This window comes from Somniosus microcephalus, chromosome 8, assembly GCF_052327205.1.
Source record: "Somniosus microcephalus isolate GS21.2 chromosome 8, FLI_Smic_1.0, whole genome shotgun sequence".
Lineage (NCBI taxonomy): Eukaryota > Metazoa > Chordata > Chondrichthyes > Squaliformes > Somniosidae > Somniosus > Somniosus microcephalus.
This window is the reverse complement of record NC_140994.1, coordinates 94,486,564-94,508,630: the sequence shown is the minus strand read 5'-3', so window position 1 is coordinate 94,508,630 and position 22,067 is coordinate 94,486,564. Positions and strand designations below refer to the sequence as shown.

At 46.2% G+C, this 22,067-nt stretch overlaps 1 pseudogene; it reads right to left on the bottom strand.

The window, feature by feature from the left end:
* Positions 1-8,383: 8,383 nt before the first annotated feature.
* The window catches only part of LOC147113703 (uncharacterized), a 96,894-nt pseudogene continuing 83,210 nt past the window's right edge, over positions 8,384-22,067 (bottom strand).

The window sequence follows — 22,067 nt, the reverse complement described above, 5'->3', positions numbered from 1 at the left end:
AATCCAGCTGATTAGTTGACAGCATGGAATGTACTATAGAAGCTACCACCTCACAGCTAATCACTTTCCTCAGGCAGAAGCTGTTGCTGACTGCATTTCCAGCACAGATTCAGCTTTCTGCAGGCTGCAAGTGTTTCCAGCAAAGTCACCATCCAGTCTCACCTCATTGATAGAACCATTGGTAGATTGCTTCTCTCATCTCTACTTGACCTGCCATCTATTCCATCAGCATGGGTGCCGTTTATACTGTCTCAACATGACTGAGCAGCAGTGCCAAAGGAGGCTCAGGCTATCGCGCCACGTCATCGTAGTCACTTGCACATTGCTTGAGCAAGACTTGCAACCCAGAGGAGCTCAGCTTTGCCACTCTGGTTGGCTTCCCATGAGTGCAGGGCATCATTGACTGCACACATGTGGCCATCAGGGCACCCTATCATAACCCAGGAGTCTTTGTCAACCGCAAGGGCTTCCACTCCCTCAACGTGCAGCTCATCTGCAACCATAGGAAGATCATCATGCATGTGTGTGGCATATTCCCTGCCAGCAGCCATGACTCTTTCGTCCTTCGCCAGTCCACCCTCCCTCAGCTCTTCCCTCCTCCAAGCTAGCTGCTTGGAGACAAGGGCTATCCACTGAAGACATGGCTCATGACAGTCTTGAGAAGTACTGAGGCCTAGGAGACATATACTGAAAGCCACATTTCCACCAGATGTGTCATAGAGCAGACAATAGGCATGCTCAAAAGGTGCTTCAGATGCCTTGACAGATCTGGAGGAGCCCTTCAGTACGCACCAGCCAGAGTCTCCAGAATCATCGTGGTCTGCTGCACCCTGCACAACATAGTGCAGCAGCGAGGATTAGCGCTGCATGAGGAGCAAGGCACTGAGCGCACAGCCTCTTCAGAGCAGGAGCAGCAGGAAGAGGAGGAGGAGAGTCAGCTGGAAGACGACGAGGAGCAAGAGCTGCAGGAACCTGCGGCCCAAATCCCACCAGCACCCACATTGCTGCCCGGGAGGCCAGGGATGGCCTCATCATGGCCAGATTTACTTAACCTTATGCAGTCCATCCATATGGCTGCCACATGCTGCGCCAGGTTGGCACCACCTCACAGCAACACCATAACTGATCCCTACAATGACCAAGCCTTTCCTTTCACACTGACCACCATTGCTGGAGGTACCGTTATGTCTCACTATTCAGTGCAACTCATTAAGCCAATTCCAAAGGTGCACACAAATTTGTCTAAGTGGGGAAAATAAAGATTTTTATGATTGACATCACAATTAACAGAAACTTGACATTAATATTGAATAAAACACTCAAGTGGCTACCCTTGTGAATCTACTTGTGTGTCATCTTTCTCTTACACGTGCTTCTCTGAGGTGCTATCCCTGTGGCTTCAGCAGAGGTAGAGGCAGCCTGCTCACTTCCCTGCTGCGACTACTTAGACACTCTTGGCAGACGTCCTCTGGATTTTGGAGCCTGTGATGGCCCCGCCAAAGTCTGCTCCTCCTGCGACTGTGCAGGGGCAGACTCGGTCATTGCAATCCTAGGAGGCATCTGGGGCTCTGATTGAGAAGGTGGCAACAGGGGAGAAATGTAAGGACTTTGAGAGGAGCCCACATGTCCATGTCCCCTCTCACCATCAACTCTCTCATGGGCTACCAGCACTTCCCTGTTAGCAAGGAGTTGGAGAGCACCTTGCTGCACATCAGTGGGGCCATGAGAACACATGTCTACGCTGACATCCCGCCAAGACAGGAGGTCTATGGCATCTGTCATCTATTCCCCATAGATAGCCATCTATTTTTCATAGATAACCGTCAATTCTCCATAGAGACCATGTGCTCCTGCGAGTGGCGCATTAGCTGCTCCATGCAGGTGGCCATCCAATCCATGGAAGAGCCTACAGTTGCCATCGCCTGCGACACAGTGGTGCTCATGTTGGAGATGGACTCCCCCATTCTCTGAACATTTGCAGACATCGCGGTCGCAAAACCTGTCAGAGCCCCTTGCACTTCTTCCTGCACCTCCAGGATCGCCCTGTTTCTGGATGGCCACCAGGGCTCAGTGTCTGCATACAGCTGAGCAGAGCTCCGGCGAGGACTCTCCTCTGCTGTACCTGGCTCCACCATCTGCTCTTGCTCACTTGTGGCTTGTGACAGACCAGGTGACAACACTGCTCCATCTCACATGGGACCCACCGAGGTGTGCATCCCTGCGCTGGTCCTGGGTGCGCTTATGTCTGGTGACGCTGCACCCTCAGAGGCTGGATACTCCTCTGAGGAGTCATCCACCTCTTCCTCCTGGACAATGGGAGATGCTCTTGATGGAGCTGTGGGAGAGTAAAGAGACAAATTAGTTATGCTAACACCAAGAGTGGCTCGGTAGCACCACTACTGACCGAGCTGGCTGAGTCCTGAATGACATAACTGCCAGTCTGGGCCTGCAACAGGTGGTGAGAGAACCAACACGAGGGAAAAACCTACTTGACCTCGTCCTCACCAATCTACCTGTCGCAGATTCATCTGTCCATGACAGTATTGGTAGCAGAGTCATTGTGGAGACAAAGCCCCGTCTTCACACTGAGGACACCCTCCATCGTGTTGTGTGGCACTACCATTGTGCGAAATGGGATATATTCAGAACAGATCTAGCAGCTCAAAACTGTGCATCCATAAGGTCCTGTGGACCATCAGTGCAGCAGAATTGTATTCCACCACAATCTGTAACCTCATGGCCCGGCATATCCCTCACTCTACCATTACCATCAAGCCAGGGGACCAACCCTGGTTCAATAAGGAGCAGCAGCAAGCATATGAGGTGCAAACCTGGGGAAGCTGCAACACAGGACTACATGCATGCTAAAAAGCGGAAGTACAATGCTATAAACAGGGCTAAGCGATCCCACAATCAATGGATCAGATCAAAGCTCTGCAGTCCTGCCACATCCAGTCGTGAATGGTGGTGGATCGTTAAACAACTAACGGGAGGTGGAGGCTCCATGAATATCCCCATCCTCAATGATGGTGGAGCTCAGCACGTGAGTGCAAAAGACAAGGTTGAAGCATTTGCAGCCATCTTCAGCCAGAAGTGCCAAGCAGATGATCCATATCGGCCTACTCCTGAGGTCCCCACCATCACAGAAGCCAGTCTTCAGGAAATTCGATTCACTCCATGTGATATCAAGAAATAGCTGAGCGCACTGGATACAGCAAAGGCTATGGGCACCGACAACATGACGGCTATCGTGCTGAAGACTTATGCTCCAGAACTAGCCACTAGCCAAGCTGTTCCAGTACAGCTACAACACTGGCATCTATCTGACAATATGGAAAACTGCCCAGGTATGTCCTGTCTACAAAATGCAGGACAAATCCAATCCGGCCAATTACCGCCCCATCAGTCTACCCTCAATCATCAGCAAAGTGATGGAAGGTGTCATCGACAGTGCTGTCAAGCGACACTTACTCACCAATAACCTGCTCACTGATGCCCAATTTGGGTTCCACCAAGAGTACTCATCTCCCGACCTCATTACAGCCTTGGTCCAAACATGGACAAAGGAACTGAATTCCAGAGGTGAGGTGAGAGTGACTGCCCTTGACATCAAGGCAGCATTTGACCGAGTGTGGCATCAAGGAGCCCTAGTAAAACTGAGGTCAATGGGAATTGGGGGGAAAACTCTCCATTGGCTGGAGTCACATCTAGCACAAAGGAAGATGGTTGTGGTGGATGAAGGTCAATCATCACAACCCCAGGACATCGCTGCAGGAGTTCCTCAGGGCAGTGTCCTGGGCCCAACCATCTTCAGCTGCTTTATTAATGACCTACCCTCGAACATACGGTCAGAAATGGGGATGTTCGCTGATGACTGCTCAGTGTTCAGTGCCATTCACAACTCCTCAGATAATGAAGCAGTCCATGCCTGCATGCAACAAGACCTGGATGACATTCAGGCTTGGACTGATAAGTGGCGGGTAACATTCGTGCCACAATGACTATCTCCAACAGGCGAGAGTCTAACCACCGTCCCTTGACATTCAATGGCATTACCATCGCCAAATTCCCCACCATCAACATCCTGGGGGTCACCATTGACCAGAAACTTAACTGGACTAGCCACATAAATACTGTGGCTACAAGAGCAGGTCAGAGGCTAGGTATTCTGTGGTGAGTGCCTCACCTCCTGACTCCCCAAAGCCTTTCCACCATCTACAAGGCACAAGTAAGGAATGTGATAGAATATTCTCCACTTGCCTGGATGAGTGCAACTCCAACAACACTCAAGAAGCTCAACCCCATCCAGGACAAAGCAGCCCACTTGATTGGCACCCCAAATACCACCTTATACATTCACTCGCTCCACCACCGGCGTATTGTGGCTGCAGTGTGTACCATCGACAAGATGCACTGCAGCAACTCACCAAGGCTTCTTCGGAAGCACCTCCCAAACCTGCGACCTCTTCCACCTAGAAGGACAAGGACATCATGGGAACACCACCACCTCCAAGTTCCCCTCCAAGTCACACACCATCCTGACTTAGAAGTATATCGCCGATCCTTCATCGTTGCTGGGTCAAAATCCTGGAACTCCCTACCTAACAGCACTGTGGGAGTACTTTCACCACACGGTCTATAGCAGTTTAAGAAGGCGGCTCACCACCACCTTTTCAAGCACAATTAGGGATGGACAATAAATGCTGGCCTTGCCAGCATCACCCACATCCCATAAATGAATTAAAAAAATGTGAAGAATGGGTGCAGATACCATTCTGCACATGATGACCATTCAGTGGCTGCTGACATCAGTTCCCATATGAGTGACTGATGTATGCCATGTAGCTGTAATTCTGTCACCAGGTTGCTGAGATGTCCCCCTCCATCTCCCACCTCCAGTTGCACAGCCACTCCCGATACTTCTAACGCAGCCTCCTCTGCTGCTGTGAGGGTGGCAAATGAAGGAGGGCCCACCGCCAGTTCTTTCCCTCTTTCTCTTATTGTGGGCTCTCTTTTCCTGCAAGGAGGGAAAGAAGAGAATGTTCCATGAGAGTAATGGAATGAGTGTAAGGAATGGATGGGTTACATCTTTGGAGGGAGACTGATGGAGTGGGGTAGCAATGCCAAATGGCCACCTTGTTTGTTGTTAGTTGGTATGATTGCATTAGGATAAGGGTGAGTGTGAGGGTTGGCTAGCAAGATGGGGATGTGATAATGTAGAAAGAGAGAGATGGATGGGTGGACGTGCAAGCTATGTTAGTGTGAGTAAGAATGTACAGGAGTAGGGTTGGGAAGGCAGAGTGATGGGAATGTGATGAGTGGCACAGCAGGATGAAGTTGAGCATGCTTTGTACTCACCTTTCCTGATATAATGAGATAATTGAAACATTTCCAGCACTTCACCCAGGGCCTCGTGAACACAGCCCCACTGTTCACCTCCTCTGCAATTTGGAACCAGGCTCTTTTGTCTCCTGGGGAGGTCACTTCCACCCATTGGAAGGGAAGAGGACCTCCTGCGTACTCTAAGCCCCTCCTCAAGCATATGGAGGGAGTCATTGGAGAGCCTGGGTGCAGCCCTCTGCCTCTGTGCAGTCATGTCTCCAAGTGTTTGGAGCAATCAAAACCTCCAGTGTAGTAACTGCACACTCCCAGATGAAACTTCAAATACAATGTGGCCATGGTTCCTTTAAATATCCTGGCTGAAAACACGTCATTGATGTCGTCATCAGAGCTGCACCATTTAATAGGGCTGAGTAACATGCAGGGCGGGCTTAATAGGCCACATCAGCGCAAAGTTGATTTCTGCAGCGGGATCTAAGCAAGAACGGGGTCGCGACCCGCCACGCCGACTGCCCGCATCTGACCCACCCAGGTAAATAAAATTCCGGCCTTCTGTTGGGTTGTTACTTTTTGTAATCTGGTAAGGGAAGACACAGTCTTATGCCCAGAGGGAAGGACATGATCCAGACCCCCTGCAAGGAGGTGGCCTAGGCAGTGAGTGCCACCTCTAGCAACCCTAAAAGGCTACTCAATGCTGGAAATGTTAACTGATCTCTCTAGAGCAGCCAAGGTATCAGGAGACAGTCATACCTTGCAGCAATGCACAGTGATAAGCATCTCTCCCAATTGCAGACACTTTGCCGTCACTGTGTTTAACAACATTTACAACGTACCAGCTACGTGCAAGGGGTACCACAATACCCTGAACATCTCTTTTCTTCTCTCCTCTTGCAAGTGTTCCTTTGCTCACAGCTGAGCACATAGGGAAATAGTGGAAAACTCACATGATTTCACTGCCAGCAGCTGTTCTCACCCCCATTAAGAAAATCTTTCTATAACCTGGGTACATTCCATATGATGGCATGCAGAGTGGCTTCTCTTTTTTTCTTCTTAAAGGTGAAAAGGCTTACAACAAGACAAGGAAACAGAAAAATAGGAGAAGGTGTAGGCCATTCGGCCCTTCGAGCCTGCTCCGCCATTCAATATGATCATGGCTGATCCTCTATCTTAATACCATATTCCTGCTCTCTCCCGATGCACCTTGATGCCCCTTGTGCCTAGAAATCTATCTATCTCCTTCTTAAACATATTCAGTGACTTGGCCTCCACAGCCTCCTGTGGTAGAGAATTCCACAGGTTCACCACCCTCTGAGTGAAGAAATTTCTCCTCATCTCAGTCCTAAATGTCCTACCCCGTACCCTGAGACTATGACCCCTCGTTCTAGACCTCCCAGCCAGGGGAAACATCCTCCCTGCATCCAGTCTGTCTAGCCCTGTCAGAATTTTGTACGTTTCAATGAGATCCCCTCTCTTTTCTTCTAAACTCTAGTGAATACAGGCCTAGTCGACCCAATCTCTCCTCATATGACAGTCCTGCCATCCCAGGAATCAGTCTGGTGAACCCTCGCTGCACTCCCTCTATGGCAAGTATATTCTTTCTTAGGTAAGGAGACCAAGACTGCACACAGTACTCCAGGTGTGGTCTCACCAAGGCCCTGTATAACTGTCGTAAGACATCCTTGCTCCTGTACTCAAATCCTCTTGCAGTGAAGGCTAACATACCATTTGCCTTCCTAGCTGCTTGCTGCACCTGGATGTTTGCTTTCAGTGACTGGTGTACAAGGACACCCAGGTCCCTTTGTACATCAACATTTCCCAATCTGTCACCATTTAAATAATGCCCTGCCTTTCTGTTTTTCCTACCGAAGTGGGTAACTTCACATTTATCCACGTTATACTGCATCTGCCATGTATTTGCCCACTCACTCAACTTGCCGAAATCACCTTCAAGCCTCTTTGCATCCTCCTCACAACTCACAATCCCACCTAGTTTCGTGTCGTCAGCAAACTTGGAAATATTACATTTGGTTCCCTCATCCAAATCATTGATATATATTGTGAATAGCTGGGGCCCAAGCACTGATCCCTGCGTTACCCCACTAGTCACTGCCTGCCACTGTGAAAAAGACCCATTTATTCCTACTCTCTGTTTCCTGTCTGTTAACCAATTTTCAATCCATGCCAGTATATTACCCCCAATCCCATGTGCTTTAATTTTGCACACTAACCTCTTATGTGGGACTTTATCAAAGGCCTTCCTGAAAATCCAAATACACCATTTCCACTGGTTCTCCCTTTTCTATTCTACCAGTTACATCCTCAAAATACTCCAGTAGGTTTGTCAAACATGATTTCCCTTTCATAAATCCATGTTGACTTTGTCTAATCCCGTTGATATTTTCTAAGTGTCCTGTTATCCCATCCTTTATAATAGATCTAGCATTTTCCCTACTACTGATGTTAGGCTAACCGGTCTGTAGTTCCCTGTTTTCTCTCTCCCTCCTTTTTAAAAAAGTGGTGTTACATTTGCCACCCTCCTATCTGCAGGAACTGTTCCATAATCTATAGAATTTTGGAAGATGACAATCAATGCATCCATTATTTCCATGGCTACCTCTTTTAGTACTCTGGGATGCAGATTATCAGGCCCTGGAGATTTATCGACTTTCATTCGCATTAATTTCTCCAGCCCTATTTTTTTACTAATACTAATTTCCTTTAATTCCTCCTTCTCATTAGACCCTTGATTCCCTAGCATTTTTGGGAAGTTATCCGTGAAGACAGAACCAAAGTATTTGTTTAATTGCTTTGCCATTTCCTTGTTCCCCATTATAAATTCTCCCATTTCTGACTGTAAGGGACCTACATTTGTCTTCACTAATCTTTTTCTTTTTACATACTTGTAGAAGCTTTTACAGTCCGCTTTTATGTTCCTTGCAAGTTTACTCACCTTTTTTGCTGAACTCTAAACTGCTCCCAATCTTCAGGCTTGCTACTTTTTCTGGCAACTTTATATGACTCCTCTTTGGATCTAATACTATCCTTAATTTCTTTTGTTAGCCATGGTTGGGCCGCTTTTTCTTTTGTGTTTTTGTGCCAGAAAGGAATGTATAACTGTTGCAATTCATGCATTCATTCCTTAAATGTTAGCCATTGTCTATCTACCGTCATGCCTTTTAATGAAGCTCCCTAATCTATCATAGCCAGCTCACTCCTCATACCTTCGTAGTTTCCTTTGTTTAGCTTTAGTACCCTAGTTTTGGATTGGACTTCTTCACTTTTCATCTTAATGAAGAATTCTATCATGTTATGGTCACTCTTCCCTAAAGGATCCCGCACAACAAGATTATTAATTAACTCCTTCTCATTGCACAATACCCAATCTAGGATAGCCTATTCCCCAGTTGGTTCCTCAACGTACTGGTCTAAAAAAACATCTTGTACACACTCCAGGAATTCATCCTCCACAGTATTATTGCTAATTTGGTTTGGCCAGTCTATATATAGATTAAAGTCACCCATGATTACTGTAGTATCCTTGTTACATGCATCTCTAATTTCCTGTTTGATGCCATCCCCTACATTACCAATACTGTTTGGTGGCCTATAGACAACTCCCACCAATGTTATTTGCCCCTTGGTGCTTCTTAGTTCCACCCATACTGATTCTACATCTTGATTTTCTGAGCCAATATCCTTTCTCACTATTGCTCTGATTTCATCCTTTACCAACAACGCCACCCCACCTCCTTTTCCTTTTTGCCTGTTCTTCCTAAATATAGAATATCCTTGGACATTCAGCTCCCAGCATTGGTCACCCTGCAGCCATGTCTCCGTAATCGCAATTATATTGTATCCGTTTACATCTATTTGCACTGTTAAATCGTCTACCTTATTCGTCTGTATAGAGCTTTTGGAGACAATTTTCTTGCAATTAACTTGTGAGATTTTTGACCATGAAGGATTTTAAAGTGCTTTTAGTTACTAATGATGGGGGTCCTTCTAGGAATCCCACTCTGGGAGGATTATATGCCGCACTGAAGCAAAAATGTTGCCATGCCCCCCTTCCAAAACTACTGAACAATCAGGTTAAAATAAGATAAGTCATAATAAGGAAATTAATGTTTGGCACTATTATTGCAGCTGCAGATGCTTATTATCAACAATTACACCAGTATTGAGAAATAAATAGTGCGATATGAACATGGTGGCTCATATGGAAGGAGACAGGGCTAAAAATTGGAGTAGGCCTGAAAACGGGCGCAGGGATCATGACGTGCGATCTGCCCACGCCCATTGAAAGTATTGCAGGCAGCACGCGACATTCATGCTGCCTGCTAATTAACATGATTAATGCATTCAGCCCAGTGCTGAGAGCACTGCTGAGTGGCTGAGTACTCAGCAGGGGGCCCAAGTTTATAGGAGGTGAGTTCTATTTAAAGCTAGCTCCAGTTTTAAACAGTCTGCACTTACTAAAAGGGAGGTGCATTCTGAATTCAGCACCTCATTGTAGAATCATAGAAATTTACAGCACAAAGAGGCCATTTAGCCCATCGTGTCTGTGCCAGCTGAAAAAGAGCTATCCAGCCTAATCTCATTTTCCAGCTCTTGGTCCATAGCCCAGTGGGTTATGGCACTTCAAGTGCATATCCAAGTACTTATTAAATGTGATGAGGGTTTCTGCCTCTATCACCCTTTCAGGCAGTGAGTTCCAGACCCCCACCACCCTCTGGGTGAAACAAGTTCTCCTTAACTCCCCTCTAACCCTTCTACCAATTACTTTAAATCTATGCCGCCTCGATTATTGACCTCTCTGCTAAGGGAAATAGGTCCTTCCTATCCACTCTATCTAGGCCCCTCATAATTTTATACACCTCTTAGCCTCCTCTGTTCCAAAGAAAACAACCCCAGCCTATCCAATCATTCCTCATAGCTAAAATTCTCCGGTATTGGCAACATCCTTGTAAATCTCCTCTGTACCCTGTCTAGTGCAATCACATCTTTCTTGTAATATGGTGACCAAAACTTTATGCAGTACTCTAACTGTGCCTTAATTAGTGTTTTATACATTTCCAGCATAACCTCCCTGTTCTTATATTCTATGCCTCAGCTAATAAAGGAAAGTATCCCATATGCCTTCATAACCACCTTATCTACTTGTTCTGCTACCTTCAGGGATCTGTGGACATGTACTCCAAGGTCCCTCTGTTCCTCTACACTTCTCAGTATCCTACCATTTATTGTGTGTTCCCTTGCCTTGTTAGCCCTGCCCAAATGCATTATCTCACACTTCTCTGGATTGAATTCCATTTGCCACAATTCTGCCCAATAGTCCATTAACATCTTCCTACAGTCTACAGCTTTCTTCCTCACTATCAACCACATGGCCAATTTTTGTATCATCTGCAAACTTCTTAATCATGCCCCCTACATAGAAGTCTAAATCATTGATATATACTACAAAAAGCAAGGGACCTAGTACTGAGCCCTGAAGAAGCCCACTGGAAACACCAGTCACAAAAACACCCGTCAACAATTACCCTTTGCTATCTGCCACTAACCCCAATTTTGGATCCAACTTGCTACTTTCCCTTGGATCTCATGGGCTTTTATTTTCTAACCAGTTTGCCATGTGGGACCTTGTCAAAAGCCTTGCTAAAATCCATGTAGACTACATCAAATGTGCTACCCTCATCGATCCTCTTCGTCACTTCCTCAAAAAATTCCATCAAATTAGTCAGACATGACCTTCCCTTAATTAATCTATGCCTTTCAAAATGACGATTTATACTGTCCCTCAGAATTTTTTCCAATACTTTGCCCACCCTCCAGGTTAGGCTGACTAGCCTGTAATTACTCAGTATATCCTTTTCTCTCATTTTAAACAAAGTTATAACGTTTGCAGTCCTCAATCACCACACCTGTAGCCAGAGAGGATTGGAAAATGATGGTCAGAGCCTCCACTATTTCCTCCCTTGCTTCTCTTAACAGCCTGGGATACATTTCACCCAGGCCTGGTGACTTATCGCCTTTCAAAGATGCTAAACCCCTTAATATTTCCTCTCTCACTATATTTATCTCATCTAATATTTCACACTCCTCCTCCTTAACTATAATGTCTACATTGTCCCTCTCTTTTGTGAAGACAGACGCAAAGTATTCATTAAGAATCATACCCATGTCTTCTGCCTCAACACAAAGGTTACCTTTTTGGTCTCTAATAGGCCCTATTCTTTCTTTAGTTATCCTCTTGCTCTTTATGTATTTATAAAACATTGTTGGATTTTCCTTGATTTTACTTACCAATATTTTTTGTGCCCTCTCTTTGCTTTCCTAATTTCTTTTTTAGTTTCACCCCTCTACTTTCTATACTCCTCTGGGCTTTCTGCAATATTTAGCTCTTGGTATCTGACATAAGCTTCCTTTTTTTTGCCTTATCCTACCCTGTATACCCCTTGACATTCAGGGGGCTCTAGATTTGAGAGTCCCACCCTTTTTCTTTGTGGGAATGTATTTTCTCCCTCACTATCTCCTCCTTTAATACCTCCCACTGCTCTGACATTGATTTACCCTCAGGTAGCTGTTTCCAGTCCACTTTTGCTAAATCACATCTCAGCTTAGTAAAATTGGCCTTTCCCCAATTGAAAACTTTTACTCCTGGTCTATCTTTGTCCTTTTCCATAACTACACTAAATCTAACTAAATTATGATCACTACCACCAAAATACTCTGCCACTGATACCCCTTTGACCTGCCCAGCTTCATTTCCTGTAACCAAGTCCAGAACTGACCCCTCTCTTGTTGGGCTTACTACGTACTGACTAAAAAAGTTCTGCTGAATATATTTTAAGAATTCTGCACTGTCTATACCTTTTACTGTACACTGATTCTATCCTGGTTAATATTAGGGTAGTTGAAATCCCCTACTATTACTGCCCTATTGTTTTTGCACGTCTCAGAAATTTGCCTACATATTTCCTCTTCTATCTCCCTCTGACTATTTGGGTGTCTATAGTACACTCCCAGCAGTGTGATTTCCCCTTTTTTATTCTTCAGTTCAACCCATATAGCCTCATTTAATGATTCTTCTAACATATCATCCCTCCTTAAATCTGTAATTGTTTTTTTAACCAATATTGCGACATCCCCTCCTTTTTTATCTCCCTCTCTATCTCGCCTGAAAACCCTGTAACCAGGAATGATGAGCTGCCATTCCTGCCCGTCTATCAGCCATATTTCAGTAATAGCTATGATATCATACTTCCACATGTCTATCTGTGCCCTTAGCTCATCTGCCTTATTCACTAGTTTCCTTGCCGTGAAGTATATACCATTAAGCACTGCCAAACCACTTTGTTGTCTGTTTTCTAGCCATTGTTTCCTCTGCCTTCCAAACACACTTACTAATTTTCTACCTTCCATTTCCAGCTTTGTTTTTCTCCCTTCTGAATCTATGCTCAGGTTCCCATCTCCCTGCCAAGCTAGTTTAAACTCTCCCAAACAGCACTTGCAACCTCCCCTGAGAGGATATTGGTCCCATCCCTGTTGAGGCGCAACCTGTCTGGCTTGGACAGGTCCCACCTCCCCCAGAACTGGTCCCAATACCTCAGGAATCTAAAGCCCTCTCTCCTGCACCATCTTTCCAGCCATGCATTGATCTGCTCTATCCTCCTATTTCTGTACTCACTAGCGAGTGGCACCGGGAGTCTCTTAAGCTGCGGGGTGACCACCTCCTGAAACATGCTATCCATGTAGCACTCTGCCTCGCGGATGCCAGCCGCTGTTAAAGCTCTGAAACCCGGAGCTCGAGCTCCTCCAGCTGACGACACTTCCTGCACATGTGGTTGTCCAGGACACCAAAAGCATCCTGAATTTCCCACATGGCACAGGATGTGCATTTGACAGGACTGAGCTGCCCTGCCATGCTTCTATTTATTAGACTACTAACTAAACTTCTTAGTTTAACCCACTGCCCTAACTTAGAGAAAAACAAGACAAAATTATTTACTCAAGCTTAACAAGAACCACTGAGATACTAAAAGCAAAGAACCTAAATATAAGGGGGACAAAGGGATTAATTAAGAGGGGGAAGATAGATTATGAGAGTAAGCTTGCAGGGAACATAAAAACTGACTGTAAAAGCTTCTATTGATATGTGAAGAGAAAAAGATTGGTGAAGTCAAGCGTAGGTCCCTTGCAGTCAGAATCAGGGGAATTTATAATGGGGAACAAAGAAATGGCAGACCAATTAAATACATACTTTGGTTCTGTCTTCACAAAGGAGGACACAAATAACCTCCCAGAGATGTCAGAGAACATAGGGTCTAATGAGAGGGAGGAATTGAATGAAATCAGTATTTGTAGGGAAATGGTGTTAGGGAAATTGATGGGATTGAAGGCCGATAAATCCCCAGGGCCTGATGGTCTGCATCCTAGGGTACTTAAGGAAGTGGCCCTAGAAATAGTAGATGCATTGCTGGTCATCTTCCAAAATTCTATAGACTCTGGAACAGTTCCCATGGATTGGAGGATAACTAATGTAACCTCACTGTTTAAAAAAGGTGGTACAGAGAAAATGGGGAATTATAGACCGGTAAGTCTGACATTGGTAGTGGAGAAAATGCTAGAGTCCATTATAAAAGATGTAATAGCAGAGCACTTGGAAAACAGTGACAGGATTGGACAAAGTCAACATGGATTTACAAAAGGTAAATCATGCTTGACTATTCTACTGGAATTTTTTGAGGATGTAACTGGTAGAATAGATAAGGGAGAACCAGTGAATGTAGTGTATTTGGGCTTTCAGAAGGCTTTTGATAAGGCCCTGCATAAGAGATTAGCATGCAAAGTTAAAGCACATGGGATTTGGGGTAAGGTACTGTCTTGGATAGAGAACTGGTTGGCAGACAGGATGCAAAGAGTTGGAATAAACGGGTCTTTTTCCGAGTGGCAGGCAGTGATTAGTGGGGTACTGAAGGGATCGGTGCTAGGACCCCAGCTATTTACAATATATTTAAATGATCTAGACGAGGGAACTAAATGTAATATGTCCAAGCTTGTAGACGACACAAAGCTGGGTGGGTGTGTGTGTTGTGAGGAGGATGCAGAGAAACTTCAGTATGATTTGGATAGGTTGGGTTATTATACTGCATTTGCCATGCATCTGCCCAATGTAGATAAATGCGAGGTTATCCATTTCGGTGGCAAAAACAGGAAGACAGATTATTATCTGAACAGCAATAGATTGGGAAAAGGGGAAGTGCAACGAGACCTGGGTGTCCTTGTGCACCAGTCGCTAAAGGTAAGCATGCAGATGCAGCAGGTGGTTAAGAAGACAAATGGTATGTTGGCCTTCATAGCGAGAGGATACAAGTACAGGAGCAAGGATGTCTTGCTGCAGTTGTACAGGGCCTTGGTGAGACCACACCTTGAGTATTGTGTGCAGTTTTGGTCACCTTATCTGAGAAAGGATGTTCTTGCCATGGAGGGAGTGCAGCAAAGATTCACCAGACTAATACCTGGGATGGCAGAAATGACGTATGAGGAGAGATTGGGTCGATTAGTCTTATATTCGCTAGAGTTTAGAAGAATGAGAGGGGATCTCATTGAAACTTATAACATTCTGACAGGACTGGTCAGACTAGATGCAGGAAGGATGTTTCCGATGGTCGGGGAGTCCAGAACCAGGGGTCACAGTCTAAGGATAAGGGGTAAGCCATTTAGGACTGAGATGAGGAGGAATTTCTTCACCCAGAGAGTGGTGAACCTGTGGAATTCTCTACCACACAAGGCAGTTGAGGCCAATTCATTAAATATATTCAAGGAGGAGTTAGATATATTTCTTAAGGCTAAAGGGATCAAGGGATATGGGGAGAAAGCAGGGACAGGGTACTGAATTTGGATGATCAGCCATGATCTCATTAAATGGCGGAACAGGCTCGCGGTGCCGAATGGCCTACTCCTGCTCCTATCTCCTATGTTTCTAGATACTTAACTGAGAGTCCTCGGGTTCTGTGGTTCCACTCCTCCTTTTGAGTTGGACATGAGAAACCGCCTTCCTCCTCTCCACTGAATTATTACTATCATCAAATACTTCCACTCTGCTTGGGATGCACTCCGATTACGATTCACCCAGCTCTGTCTCCAAGCTCTGTGGCGAAGCTTGTTGTTAGGCTACTTGTTATCAAGGCAACTGTCAGGCAGTTATGGCTCAACAGGGCAAGGAAAGGGCATCTTGGTTCTCAGACGCAGCACTGGAGGTCTTAGTGCAGAGGGTTGAACGGACGAGACGGGTCCTCTACCCGCAAGGGGCCAGGAGGCCCTCCAGACTCACTGTAAGAAGACAGTGAGAGCAAATAGCTGAAGTGACCAGTGACAGCAGTTTTGCCCTGAGGAACTGGATTTAATGCTGAAAGATGTTTAATGACCTCACATGAGTGGTCAAGGTCAGTGAATGCATTTTCAAATGCCATATCCCACCAACTGCATTACTAGCCTCACATACTGCTCAATGCACCACACCCCCATCACTCACCTACCAACAATCTCTATCACTCACGACTCATACCTCACAATCACAGCTTCACCTCACTCTCGTACACTTACCAATGCTACAAGCGTCACACCCACATCTCACATCTCACACCTTGCACACATTGCCAGTTATCACCCAAACACATTGCACCACAGTCACTGACACACTTCCCTTTCTCTTGCAGGCCAAGGTGACGCATAACAGCAGACAGGAGCCGTTAACTGGCGGGGGACAGGCACGGCTGCATAACCTGACCCAGCTGGAGGAGACTCTGCTCGGCGTTATTGGAGCGGCCGACACTGAGGCTGTGGTGATCGGCAAGACTGAAACCATTGATGATGACATTATGTTCATACCTAATCCTCCTTCTCACATCCCACTTCCCCCTCATCCCACAATCTCTTTGCACTTACACGCTGCTGATGGTATTAGCATGCATATCTTGCTTTCCCCTCCTCCACTCACTACAACCCTACCCTTGTGTCTTTCTTCTTTCAGATACCCAAGTGTTAAGTATGTGTATTGTATTGAACAATTAACACAAAGACTTAAACGTATAACTCAAACAGGTCTTTACTGGTTGGAGGTAGGGACTATACGTAGGTCTTTACTTCATGCCCACAGGCGGGAACTGAGGGGAGATCAGTACCCACAGTACTATTTATACCCCTATGGCCAGGAGTGGTACTGCGTATCACTACGCCCTACAAGTAGTGCAGTCCTGTCCATAGGTTCAAAGTAGCACACATATTACATACACAACATTCCTCCCTTCCTAGCTTTACAGTCATCTCCCCATTTAACATAACGTAATAACATATATACATATATAACTTCAGGTTTACATAACAGAATAACATAGATACATAGATAACTTCATGTCAAAACAGATCACAGATTCAGTCTCTGCGGAAAACAGTTCACAGATTCAATCTCTGTGGTGTAGTCGGTTCACGTTGCTGGAGTGACTCATTCAATAGTCCTTCCATGGATTTAACAGTTTGAACTTCCGAACTGAATTGGCTCCGTTCGGAGGGACCACGTGTGTGATCTGATAGAGGTAATAATGGTTCAGATGGGTCATCTTCTGTTTCGACTTTTCCTTTTCTGCTTCTTGGAGACTCTCTGGGCTCCACTGTCAGCTGCCAGCTGCATGCGCAGTTCCTCCTTCTCTTCCTCCTTTTTCCGTAGTAGAGCCACCTTCTCCCGATGTTCCGTAGACTTTCGGTGCTCCTCCATGATTTCTGTATGGTGGGAGTCGAAGTTACAAGTTGGGCAGGACAGGACATAGTAATATTCGGTGTCGTCCTGATCTAGGCCAGCGAGAGGGTCTTCTATTTCCTCCATACCCAGCTGGGCGTTAGCCAGCTTTTGTTCCAAGTCCAGACATCTTTCCTGAAGAGACTTCTTCATGCGTACCTCTTCATCCAGCTTTTTCTGGGCTTTCAGCAAGTCGTTTACTAATGACCTCATTTGAGATTTTACTACTTCAACTTCTTTTGGAGATTGATTGATCGGACTATTCAATCCCTCTACCGGAGCAGCTGTTTCAGCGGTCTGTTGTTCTACGTTGACGTGAGTCAGCGTACTTTTGGCATCCAAGGGCTGCTCTGTTGCAGTCATCTCAGTCTGTGTTGCCACCTCAGCTCTTCCAATAACCTTTGAGAGCTCCGAACCCCTTTCGTTTGAATATTGAAGTTCGTGTTCAAGTTTTTCCCATTTCAGAGTCCTGTCCTTCAGCATATGCAGGAGTTGGCTGACCGTTAACTCCTCTGACATCAGACGTTTTGTGTGCTCCTGCTCCATTTTCTCCATCAGCTGCTTCTGTTGTCTTTCCAGATTCTCCAACTCTATATCAAAGAACTCTTTCGTTGCATTCAACGCTTGCTCAAAACGGCGAAGCATTTGTTCTAATTGCTGTTGTAGTTTGAAATGGAGTTGAGTTCGAGCCCGGTGTCCCTCAGAAATGGGCACATCAGTAGACTTGCCAGACTCAGAATCCACAGTTAAACTATATTGTTGTTGCTCAGTGGAATTCTGTGCTGAAACTTTGTCTTTTGCACCTGAGTTGGGCTTACCATCATCCGTTCCAGAGTCTGGGCCGACTATCTTCACCGAGTTCTCACTCGTTATTGTTTGTAGGAAATGCCAGTCCATATTCATTTTCCTAATCCACTCCCGTCCTAGTAGTGGAGAACCTCCTTCAGATATCACATATAAGTCCATTATTTGACTGTCTTCGCCCTTGTGGACCACTGCAACCTCTATTTTCCCGATGGGGTACACTCTTTGCCCCGTGTATGTTTTCAATATAATCCCCGTATCCTGTAGGGGAATATGTTGGAATAACTTTCCGTAATCTTTCTTATTTATGACTGTCAATGCCGATCCAGTGTCCAATTCCAGTTTTACTTGGACTCCTTCTATCTGAAGAGTGACCCAAATTGTCTGGAGGTCTGCACCCTTACCAGCGTTGGGTACTCTTAAGCTAGCCAGTTCATTACAGCTTAAGCTAGCCAGTTCATTACTGCTAGCGTCTGAATCGGACTCCTGTTCGGTCACCTTGTGTACCTTTGCGTATTTTCCTTGCGGTGACTTCTTGTTGCTGGTCTTCTTCCCTGACCTGCATACTCTAGCTATATGTCCAAGCCTACCACAAGTTCTACATTCTTGGTTTTTAAACCAACACTGGTTCTGATCATGCGTTGTCTTTCCACAACGATAACATTTGCCAGAACTCACACCCAATTTGTGTGCACTGAGCTCCGGTGACCGTAGCTGCATTACTGCCGTGCCTCTCGCTGCGGCTTCGTGTGCTGCTGCCATAGTGACCGCCTTCTCAAGCGTCAGCTCATTCTCCTCGAGCAGTCGCTTTTGTGTATCCTGTTTAAATAAACCACACACAAATTTGTCTCGTAGTGCATCTGTCAGTCCCGTTCCAAACTGGCAATATTTCGCTAATTTACGCAATTCCAGCAAATATTCAGCATTGCTTTCATGCTGTAGCTGCCTTCTGTCGTAAAATTTAAATCGTTCCGCTAGCATCAGCGGCGTGGGGTTTAGATGATCTTTCAGGACAGTAACAATCTCATCGAACGTCTTATCTGCCGGTTCATCTGGTGATAACAGGTGTTTCAATTGCCCGTATGTCTTCGCACCCATTAAATTTAATAATGTTAGAGCTTTATCTTGGTCATGAATTTTATTGGCCTTACAATAATATTTTACTCTTTCAACATATATGGCCCAATCTTCGAGGTCACTATCAAAGGTGTTAATATTCCCGTGTTTAGGCATTGTAGATTTGCAATTTCTCAGATTTTATTTTGTTTACTTGTTATCAAAGATGGCGGCTTCCCGCTCTTGCCGTCGTCCTCCGCCCACAAAATGGCGGTTTTCCCACACTTGGCGGTCTTCACCCGTCCCCCGACGCCGTCTCCCTTCAGCCCCCGAGTGCGGCCCTTATCTTCGCCGCGATCGCCCGAGTGCGGCCCTTATCAGTGGATGCGATCGCTGGATCGCGAAGTGGCGCCCGACCGAAGCGGCTCTTGCTCGCTCCCTCCCGGGCTCTGGCTTACCCGCTCGCGCGTTTCACCGCGGCTCTTATCAGGGATTGCGATCGCCCTTATCTTCTCCAACTTCCCCAGCCCTGTCTTTGCAGCCAACGCTGCACGGCTTACCCCACCACCTAGGTTGAACAAGGAAACTGCAGAAAGACTTCTGTCAGTCGCTGGAAGCTGTCAGGATGGCTGCTGCACTCCAGTGCTCAGTCGCTGATGGAGGCTTCAGAGTCCTAAAGCCTGTCGCTTCTAGTGGGGTGATGATGTTTGAAACCTCTCTTCAACTGCCGCAGGGTAAGAACCTGACTCGTCGCCAGTGTTAAGTATGTGTATTGTATTGAACAATTAACACAAAGACTTAAACGTATAACTCAAACAGGTCTTTACTGGTTGGAGGTAGGGACTATACGTAGGTCTTTACTTCATGCCCACAGGCGGGAACTGAGGGGAGATCAGTACCCACAGTACTATTTATACCCCTATGGCCAGGAGTGGTACTGCGTATCACTACGCCCTACAAGTAGTGCAGTCCTGTCCATAGGTTCAAAGTAGCACACATATTACATACACAACACCAAGAACTCCAAACTTCCCAGCCAGTGCAGGAAGAGCAAGAGGAGAGTGATGGAGAAGAAGAGACACCATCATTCGATCTCACACTCGCAGGCACCAGCTCAGAAAATGACACTGCGCGTACTTTAGAGGGTAGTATAGAGGCGGGATCTGCACATGGTGAGTCACCGGACATGAGTGGCCTGCAGCCAGGCCGGGGGAAAGGGTAACGCAGGTGCCAGCTCCCCGGAGGGCGAGGTCGCACACGAGTTCTGCTGCAGGGGACTCAGATGAGGAATTTGATGGGGCGGCCTTCAGAAGAAGAGTGATGGGCATTCACACAGAAATACTTGGTGCACTGGTAGGCCTGCCAGACAGCCTGTTGTCACTGTCAAGGAGCATGGAGGAGTCCAGCTCCAACCTTGCTCAGGGTTTTACTCAGAGATTGGAACCCATGATTTTCAGAATGGAAGGCCATTAGAGCACTTGTGGACCCAACCATGACGCAGCGTCTGATGGGCAATGTTGCAGCTTCCATTGCGGCACAAGCAGAAGTGACCCAACATCTGAGTGCTGCAGTGGAAGCTCAGACTTCTGACATGCAAGCTCAGCTTGCTGCCACATAAGCTCGGACTGCTTGCATGCAGTCTCAGCTTGCTGCCATCGTGGCTGTGTTTACAAGTGTGGAAAGGGGCTTGCAGGGTGTCACTGCAGTCCAGCAATCTGCCTTCCAACAGATTACCAGGATTGCTGAAGCGCCACCCCAGGGGAGTGTCAGTGGCTTCATAGAGCATGAAACTGCTGTCCTCTATCAGGATGGCAGCATTCGTACCACCACCACCGCCACTCCGCCAGTGCCCTTGCTGTTGCCTGTCAGCCAGCCAGCCCAGACAGCTGCTACCCATGCCAAGGTGGTGCAGTATACAGCTGGGCCTTCTAGGCCCAGAGCTACTCGAGGTCATCCTGCAAGGCCATCTGCAGTCTCCCCCACTGAAAGTCAGCAAGCTTCTGTTATGTATTGTGTGTTCTCCTCCCACCTGTGGTGGCGCTGTCACAGGAGATAAATGGTTGGGTGTTCTCTGTTAAGTTTAGCTCTCTTTGTTCGGAACTTGCCAGAACTTCCTTTCCTTCCAATAAAGGACTTCATGTTTGAATCTCTGAGGTCTGAGTCTTAAATTGTGACCAGGTAGAAAGGTACCAACACAACAAGTGGCAACGAGGAGCGGACGAATCTGCGTACGTTACGGGTGCAGTGAGTAAACAGAAAATTTAATTTGAAACGTGAGATGGCTACTATATTAGGAAACATCGGTGATTTTGATGAAAATGTGGAGCAATGGAGCGCTTATACAGAACGTTTTGACTATTTTGTATTGGTGAATGCGGTGGCAAATGAAAAGATCGTGCCTACCTTTTTGAGTGTAATCGGGCCGAAGACATTCAATTTACTTCGCAGCCTCGTGCAACCAGATAAGCCAGGAACTAAAACATATAAGCAACTGGTGGAAATTTTTGGAGCACATTTTTCACCAAAACCTCTGGTTATTGCTGAGAGATTTAGATTTCATAAACGGAATCAAGAGGAGGGGGAATCAGTGACGATGTTTATTGCTGCTTTAAAAAGGTTGTCGGAACACTGCCAGTTCAAGGAGGTGCTGAATGACACCATTAGAGACAGACTTGTGTGTGGTCTGCAAATGCAGCCACACAGAAGCGCCTTCTTACTAAGGACAACCTTACTCTTGAAAAGGCCATTGAAGTTAGTGTCTCCATGGAGATGGCGGAAAAGGAGGCTCACCAGTTGAGTTCAACAGGGAGAGTTCACAAGGTGTCGTCTGAGCCTAAAGGTGTGCGGAACGGCACATGTTACCGTTGTGGGAAAACGGGCCATCACACTAATGACTGCTGGTTTACGGAGCTGGAATGCCGAAATTGTGGCAAAAAGGGTCACATTCAACGCGCCTGTAGAGGTAAAAAAAAGAACAGACAGAGCTGGGAAGCATGGAAGCAAAATGTCTGTATTTGGACAAGAGAGGAAAAAGAGTGTTCATTCAGTGCAGTATGATGGAACAAGCAAAACA